The 9,011-nt window shown below is 34.8% G+C and overlaps 2 long non-coding RNA genes across 2 annotated transcripts; both read right to left on the minus strand.

Moving 5' to 3' along the window:
* Positions 1-822: 822 nt before the first annotated feature.
* Positions 823-2,730, minus strand: LOC135773117 (uncharacterized). The gene is made up of 3 exons (XR_010543446.2): positions 2,026-2,730; positions 1,864-1,913; positions 823-1,549 (listed from the first exon to the last, which is right to left on the minus strand). It is a non-coding gene; the product is annotated as an uncharacterized lncRNA (long non-coding RNA).
* Positions 2,731-3,040: 310 nt separating this feature from the next.
* LOC135773116 (uncharacterized) lies at positions 3,041-4,619 on the minus strand. Its single transcript, XR_010543445.2, has 2 exons — positions 4,485-4,619; positions 3,041-3,224 (listed from the first exon to the last, which is right to left on the minus strand). It is a non-coding gene; the product is annotated as an uncharacterized lncRNA (long non-coding RNA).
* Positions 4,620-9,011: the final 4,392 nt, after the last annotated feature.

The following is a 9,011-nucleotide window of genomic DNA, read 5'->3' on the forward strand; positions in this document are numbered from 1 at the left end:
ATGACTGTTCCCATAGTCACATGATTTGTACTGTTTATTCTGTGTTATTGTTTGGTCTATGATTGTCTGCATGATTCATTTTTATTAGGCATTAGGCTGTTGTTTTGCAAAAAAAATAAAAATAACAATGCATGTACTGATGTCAAACCAGAGAATGGAAATCATGCTTTTACAGTAAAGTGTTTTTCATATCACTTGAAAAATCCAGAATCTGTCATCTGTGAGATTAGCGGCTGGCTAAAAGATCATATGAATGTACAGTACTTTCATCCATAATGAATATACTTTCATCATGTTGTTGTGCTATATTAGCTTTTGAACAATGATGTTGTAAATCAAACTATTCAACATGTATAATGCAGCTCCAATGAGTGGCCGTTCCATCTAATAAAGGTGGATTTATTAATCGACACAAACAAGACTTAGCTAAAACAAAGCAAGACAAAAAACTATAGAAACATGACAGCTACATATAACAAAAAAACTAAACATGGGTAACAAGACGCACCTGTACACAAATAGGATGGGGTAACATGAAAGAACTAAACAGACCATGCACTGTAAAAAATAATATGCCCCATCTACTCAATAAAATTGTGGCAACAGATTACAAGCAATATCATTAATTACATTCAACAAATCTAAATTGATTTAGATTTACTCTATAAACTCTTTAATATTAACATATTCAAAAAGCCAAACTGCAATTTGCAATTAAAAATTTTATTAAAATTTAAACAAAAATATTGGGTATACTAGACAAAGATCTAGCACTATACAATAAAAAATATTATGCCAAATCTACTCAATAAAAGTGTGGCAACAGATTACAAGCAATATCATTATTTAAATTCAACAAATAAAAATTGAGTTAGAATCATACCATAAAGTCTTTAATAGTAACCCATTCAAATAGGTTAACTGCAATTTGCAATTAGAAATTAATTTAAATTTAAACAAAATATTGGGTATACAGGACAAAGACCTAGCACTATACAATAAATACTATTCAATTATACTATTTTAATTTAACATCATCCATTAATAATATTATTAGTAATGAGTATTATATCTAATTTCAGAATGACAGACAAAGATGAATCAATTCTTATTTTATTGCAGTCAAAAGAACAGGAAAGCATCTCATTTTTAATGGTGTATTTGTAACAGTGTAAACTTCAAAAAGTATTTTACAGTCTTTAGAGAAAACTGTCCACATTTCCCGTCGAAAGGTTCCATGTTTGTGTTCTGTTACATTGATTCACACCCAGAAAATCAGACAGCAGTTTAGACTTACTGTACTGTAATCAGTTTATAAACGTTGAAGAATCCAGCTCCAAGAAAAGTTTCTGAAACACCTGAAAAGATGCCTGGGATACTGGAGATTCAATGCAACGATCCAATCCAATGAGGATAAAGCCTGCCCTGGGAACAACTTTAAGGCCTCGATAACAATTCCAGCATCCCTTGGGCTTCCACTCCTAGAAGATCCATTCTTTACAATTACAGCCATCACAAGCTGCCCAAGTCCCGCCTCTTCATCATTATCCTGCAACATTAAACAGCAATTATTTCTTAAAACCTTTATACATTTATACAGCCTGAATACTGAAATAATCAACACATTAAACTTGTATATTAAAATGTTTTGAAGAAAACTGATAATAAATTCTCATTAGAATTACAAATAATATCAAAACATGTTTGAAAAGGGCAAATCTTTTCCCTACATTTTTTCTGTCACACCATAGGATGCAGTCACATATTTATTTGTTAACCAAGTTACTCATGTGTATATACAAACACATACACTATATACACAATATAATATATACAATATATATTTTTAATAATATTACTCACCTTTTGTTATGAATATACGTTAGTTCTCCCTCAGCAATGTTTCACGTTGCCTGCAGGAAATTGCAGTACAATATAGTTAATAGGTCGCAAAATTAATAATGTTAATTTTACATTATGTAGAAAGCTTAAACATTTTAAAAAGATAACGAATATCTTCCTCACCTTTTGTGGAATTAAATGAATAACGTTACATTTCCCTTCAGTTTTGCTTCAAGTTTCGGAGGGCAGCAGATAACTCCAGTAAGACGCCTTTGTCAAACAATTCAGTCAGCCACGCGAACTTCGCAATTGAACACACAATTAATTTACAGCGGATAATAGTTTTACATTAACATTTTAATCGAATACTTTGTGTATATAACTAACACGAAACTAAATAAACCGAAAAAGACCGCAGTAAAGTCACACTTATCTTTAAAACACGAAAGTCCTCAGAGCGAGCGAGTGGATTAAGAGAACCCACCCATTCAGATGAACAATATGATTGGTCAGTTTTTCTGTCACTTAAAATGAGTTACAGCTGGACAACCAATTGCAGCCCGTTTCTGAGTTCGAAGGTTCAGACTGTGCAGACTGCATTCTCCATTAAGCCTGGTTTGTTTAAGTTAACTAAGTATAACATTCGCAAGTCATACGCATATTACAACAATTTACGATTAACTAAGAATAAAAGTCAACTTGTTAATATGCTGAAATAAGACAGTCTTGATGACAAATGCATCCTAGATATGCGACCTCCTAAGGTCCTAAAGCTGAAGTTACGTCCAAACCCAGTTCGTATTAATCCTTACTGTAATTAATATTTACGAATTACAAATAAATTATACAAAGAAACACTGCTTACATACTTATAAGACCAAAGATTGCCTTTTAAATGGACCCGAAATGAATTTTATCCACAGTTTAAACACTACAAACACTACTGTGATTTTCAGCAAGACTGGCCGAGGTGAGGCGCTGTTGTCCGGTATATATGAGCCCTAAGCACCGGTTGATTATCTGGAGCTCCCATCGCCAAAAACTCGAAGGAAATGCTTAAATAGGCAGTGCCGGCCTGAGCCTCTTGGGGGCCCTAAGCAGAATGTGTTTGGGGGCCCCCCTCCCACCACGCGGACACAAATGTCACGCTCTAATGTTACATTATAAATGAATAATAATTTAAATAATGAAAAAAATCTATACTTAAATAAAATACTTTATTCTTCAATGTGTCATGTCATATTAACAGGCTATGGAATGTTAACATTGGCCAACAAGAAAAACCTCATCTGCTGCATCATCAGCTGTGGAGACACTGACACTTGATGAAACATCAGGGGCGGGTGGAGTTGGTTGTGCTCCAAAGTACTTCAACAGTGTTCCTGAAAAAAATAGCATTGGATAAGTGCATAGTTGATCGAGCAGAATGAGTTTATTTTGCTTATTTTTCATTACTTACACAACAAGCAATAAATAAATAAATATAGGATAGCACTGTTACATCACTACCCACCATATAAATAAGATTGAAGTACATTTTCATCACAGAAATCTCCCTACCCAACATGGTATTGGTATATATTCTCATAAAGTCCAATACCATCTCTTACCAAAGATCTTAGACAGAGAGCGCATGTGCTTTGCCTATGAAGCTGGAACGTTACCGATGTTGGAACGTTCACTTCAACACATACAGCAATGCTAGCTAGGGGTGTGATGGATCACAAAACTCACGGTTCGGATCACATTATGGTTTTTGAGGCACAGATCTGATCATTTTTCGGATCAGCAGAATAAGGGGTTGGAAAAACTAATAAAAAAATGAAGAAATTACTTACAAACATTTATAAAAAGAACAAAGTTGCCAGTAAGTAAGGGCTAAAATTAGCATTAGGTACAGAAATCAAATCAAATGAATCATAACACTTTATTGTATGAATTAAATATAATTATTCTTTTTTAGAGCTACAGAAGTGATTTTCTCTTTGTCTTGGAAGGTTTGATTAACATTAATGACACAGACTTAAGTAGGTTAATTAAGGTTACTGTCTCTTTAAGAAAAGCACGGACCTGGTTTCTGCCTAATCTATACATAAACCGTCTAAAGACATAAACAACTGTTTTTATTGGAAAAAGAGTACTGTGGAGATCATTTTGTTTGTATGTGCCCTGTCAAGAACAGAAAGATTTTATGTGTGCCCTACTAAGTGCACTTATACGCGGCGCGCTCACACAGACGGAAATACAGACGGCGGAGCATAAAAACTTTATGTTCTTTTCAGTGCTCTATTCCTCAAATATATGTTAATGGACTACAGTATGACACAAAATAGCGTAACTCTCTCTAAAGTTTAAACATCAGGTGTTAGTGTTCTGATCTCTGAAGGGAGCTGGGCTGGACCATTTAAACCGCATGGGCTTGCAGAATACTGCTCACTTTAGCGCCTTTTTGCGGGATAAATTGTTTAAAATCACTTGAAATGTTAACTTTTGGAAGCCTTTGAAACACGTGCAAATGATAAACTTTCACTATTTAAGCGCATGCGAGCCAAACCGTGGGTCGATCACGGTCACAGATTAACGTCGATCTGTCACACCACTAACACAAATTAAACATACTGTATATAATCATGCAAACATACCTTTATCTTGCTCTTTTTTCTCATCCTCGGTCCTTTTCTTTGTTCTCTTTTCGGCCCCAGAGGGATATATCCTTTTTTTTGACATGTCAAATGGCTCATCATTGTTTACAGTGAGTGACGACGTTGTGCACTTGCGCGCCGACGCGCAGGTGTCTATGTTGCGCCTGACTAAAACGCTAGCCCTGCAGACACATAGTTTTCTGCAAATCAAAATTTTTTGTCTTTAATTATTCATTTATAAATTCGTATTCATTCATTCATCCATTTATATTACCTGTTTAAGTTATTTAATTGTATAAAAAAAAAAAAAAAAAAAAAACGATTGGGGCGGGGGCCCCCTGGTGGCCAGCGGGGCCCTAAGCAGCCGCTTGGTTCGCTTATGCCTCGGGCCGGCCCTGTAAATAGGCGATATCTTTATGAACCAACTGCATTTTCTTGTTTAAAAAACATACATTCTCGACTGAAATGCTTTCAAAACTTTGATTTTTGGCACAATAACAGAAATATTTCCTAAATCCGTCTGCTCAGCGCTCACGACCTGCATATTAACCTGAACTGGTTTTTAATTTAAAACAGCTCATTTGTATTACCTTGGATTTATTCAGTATTCGCTACATGCGCAGATGCACAATAAGAATAGCTAAATCCTTCACAAAAACAATAAGTTGTTTTTATTTCAGTTTTTTTTTAAGAATTTTAACACAAAAAAATTACCAAACTACATGAAATTAATTGTATTAAATAAAGTTTACATATTCAATTTCATCAAATCTACAAGCCTGCAGAATGACTTTTTACAGTGTGGATGGACTACAACAGGATGTGAAATTATCTGTAATACAAAAAGACATTAACAGAAACCATAACACAGATACATGACACTCTCTTATGAGGATAAGAGAAATTAAATGACATCATTACTATCATATAAGCAGGTTGTGTAAGGGGAAACCTAACTCCAAATCTTATTTTCTAATGAGATGAGAAATGTTGACTTAAGGGCAGACCATAATAAGACTCAAGAAACTTACATTGTTTGCTGCGTTCATTACAGAGAGAAATTACATCAACTTTTAAGACAATACACAAACCTCAGCTTTGATCTCACCTTCACTTAGACAAATGGTGAATAATATAAAAATAAAGTACCCTTCAACTTCAAACTCCTGCATTTTTTTGCATTGAGTCTGTGCTGTTTTTAACTGACAGCCTATGACTGTTTATGTAACAAAAACACAGTCTTTTCATAATATTTTGAGTGAGGCTCTTGAGACACACAACATTGATGACAAATGATCTGAAAAAAAGTAATTTAAATGGAAAGGAAATGAAATTGACATACAATGGGAAAGCCAAGTACAGTATACAAAGAAAGATTAAATAGTCAGAAACCCTTCCTTATTTAATGGCAAAAAAACAACTCTCCACTTAAAGGAACACGCCTACATTTTGGGAATTTAGCTTATTCAACGTATTCCCCAGAGTAAGATAAGTCCATACATACCTTTCTCATCTCCGTGCGTGCTGTAACTCTGTCTGACGCAGCCCCGCTAGCTTAGCACAAAGACTGGAAGTGAATGGCTCAAGCTAGCATACTGCTCCCAATAAGTGACAAAATAACGTGAACTACAGTATATTCTCAGAAGACGAAGCACTGCTACTTGGGCGGAGTGATTTGCACAACTCTGACCGAACTCTCTGCTCCTCACCAGGGGGCTTCTTGGGTGCTGCGAGCAAATGAAGTAGCAGTGCTTCGCCTTCTGAGAATATAGTTCCCAGTATGTATACTGTACTGTTAAAAGATGTCTGTGTCTCATATCACCTTGTTATTTGTACACGGTGTGACTATACAAATCACAACACATAAAAAGGAAAATGTCCGCGTTATTTTGTCAATTATTGGGAGCAGTTTGCTAGCTGAAGCCATTCACTTCCAGTGTTTGTGCTAAGCAGAGCTAGCGGGGGCTGCGTCAGACGAGTTACAGCACGCACGGAGATGAGAAAGGTATGTATGGACTTATCTTACTCTGGGGGCTGAAAAAGCTAAATTCCCAAAATCTGGGCGTGTTCCTTTCAACAGTTTCTTGGATAGTTCACACCCATGAACTTGAGAGAAACTGACTTCACACATCCACCGAAAACAATCATGTAGGGTTAAAAATAACTTCATAGCTTGCAGCTGATATTTGGTTTGTTACCTTTTTATATACTGTACAGCATAATACATTTAGACATTTTTACTTTTTTATTTTAAATGAAATGAAAATTATGTTCTTAAACTTCATTTTTCTTCTGAAGTTCTTTTTCTGGGTTCATTTAATGAATATCCTTTAATGTAGATTCAATGCAATGACACTATTATTTTAACCTTTAATGCAGAGATTTTTTTCAGTGGAAAGAAACAACTGGCAAATAATCCATGCATCAATGTGCATCATATAAATCTGTAGAGTATCTTTTGATTCAGTAAATCAACATGACTCCATCTGTTTACCGGTCCTGCCCTGTTTCTTAGCCGTTTCTGTCCACTTTGTGCTGCGAGTATGACACCAAGTGGCTAACAGGCTTGGTTGCAGGTCGGCTCACAGAGATTATAATACTTTGGGCAACAGCCTTATCCCACAGCTTTACACAGCTTTTGTAGTTCAAAACAACAAGTGAAAACATGCCATCATCATTGGGATGAATCAGTTTTCCATCATTTGAACAGGCCTTTAGAGGTCCCGTAGGAAAAAATTTAATACATTAAATAAAATTTTAACAATATATGTGTTGGACCAAACAGTGATTTTGTATTCTGTAATTTCTCATTAGCATCCAAGACAGTAGACTTGACTATAAGATGTATTATAATTGAACAATTTCCCCTAGAATATTTGCATAGTCCCATGTGCTTTATTATAAGATCAAATAGTGGAAAATAATATGCAATATATCACAAAAATCTAAGGGATAAGATCTGAGAAATCAGTGATACCTATTTTACATGTTGCAGTTACAAGCAAATCACACTGTTCATTATTATAAAGGAAGAAAAGACATAATGACATAAATACATTTCTATTTTTTTAGTAAGAGCTTTTTTAAACCCTTTGCTGTTTAAAACCTACTTCAGTGAATAGCCAAAACACTTAAATATGTTTGGTATTTCTTATGTTGTTTGTATGTTTGAATTTGATGTAATTTTGTACCTTTATTGTAAGATATCTGAGCTAATGAAACTAATCCTCACACACACTGTAAAAAATGATTTGCTGCCTTACATTTTTTTTATCAACTCAGATTTACAAATCATGTCAACGTAATATCTTGACTAGAGATGAGTTGTAATAACTTATAAAATATTGTTGATCAATGTCAACTTCATTTTTTAAGTTGTAGTAACTCATCTTTTGTCAATAGAAATAATACTATGTTGACATGACATTACTTGCAAATCTGAATTGATTAAACAAAAATGTAAGGCAGCAAATAATTTTGTACAATGCAATCAATATGATATTATTAGATTTACACCATCGTACAATTACAGCCAGGACTGTAAATACACACAGAAATTCAATGTTATGAAAAGCCAAAAGACTTTTAGAAAGAAGATCTTAGTTGCAAGCCTCTTCTTTCTCTCTCTCTCTCTCTCTCTCTCTCTCTCTCTCTCTCTCTCTCAGAAGCATCCATTAATAGGTAATCCTGTCATTTACAGAGCTTTGCAAATGCAAAATGACCGATAGAGAGTGACAGAGAGATTGAAATATAAAGTTCCCTTTGAAGTCAACAAAGCCAAATGCTAATCAGAGAAGATGGCATGTTAGATTTGGCAGGATTGTGATTATGTTTACTAAAATCCAGCGCTGGATCTTGTACCTCCAGGGCTTTAATTGAGTTCACAGCAGGCTTTCAACAGCAGTAGATATGAAATGGGGGAAAGAAGAGATCTTTGCAATATAAATCTGTATCTGGTTCTGGTTTGTTTGTCTCTATATTTAATGTTTTAATTCTGAATATTTCAATAAACCCATTTTATCATCCCAATGATATTTAAACCAGTTGTCACAACTAGGGGTGTGCCGGTTTCAGAATTGGTGATGACGGTTATGACGTGAGTCAAATGTGACGGTTCATAACATAACCGTCTGTGGGGGGCGTTTTGTTCGTTTAAATGCTTGTGGATTGACGCGAAAGTGTCATTTTACCATAAAATCATGAATGTGCTGCCAAGTGTGTTTTTAACAGTAATGACTTTAAGCAATTTAACAGAAAGCAATGAAATATTTAAAAAACACACTGTTGACAGAAGACTGCGCTGTCACTCTCTGCTCAGCATAAATTAATCCTCTCTCATCCATTTTGATAATCTTCAGAGAAACAGATTTAATTGTGTCTATATCTGTCATTACATGGACCAGCATGTGGGTTAAAAAGCGTCTTGAAGAGGTTTTGCTCATAAATGCATGTAAAGTAAAGTAATATGAACTTGAGATTTTTATACTGTTATTAAACTGCACATATGCGCTGCAAACGCAGCCGACA

This window comes from Paramisgurnus dabryanus, chromosome 9 (genome assembly GCF_030506205.2).
Source record: "Paramisgurnus dabryanus chromosome 9, PD_genome_1.1, whole genome shotgun sequence".
Lineage (NCBI taxonomy): Eukaryota > Metazoa > Chordata > Actinopteri > Cypriniformes > Cobitidae > Paramisgurnus > Paramisgurnus dabryanus.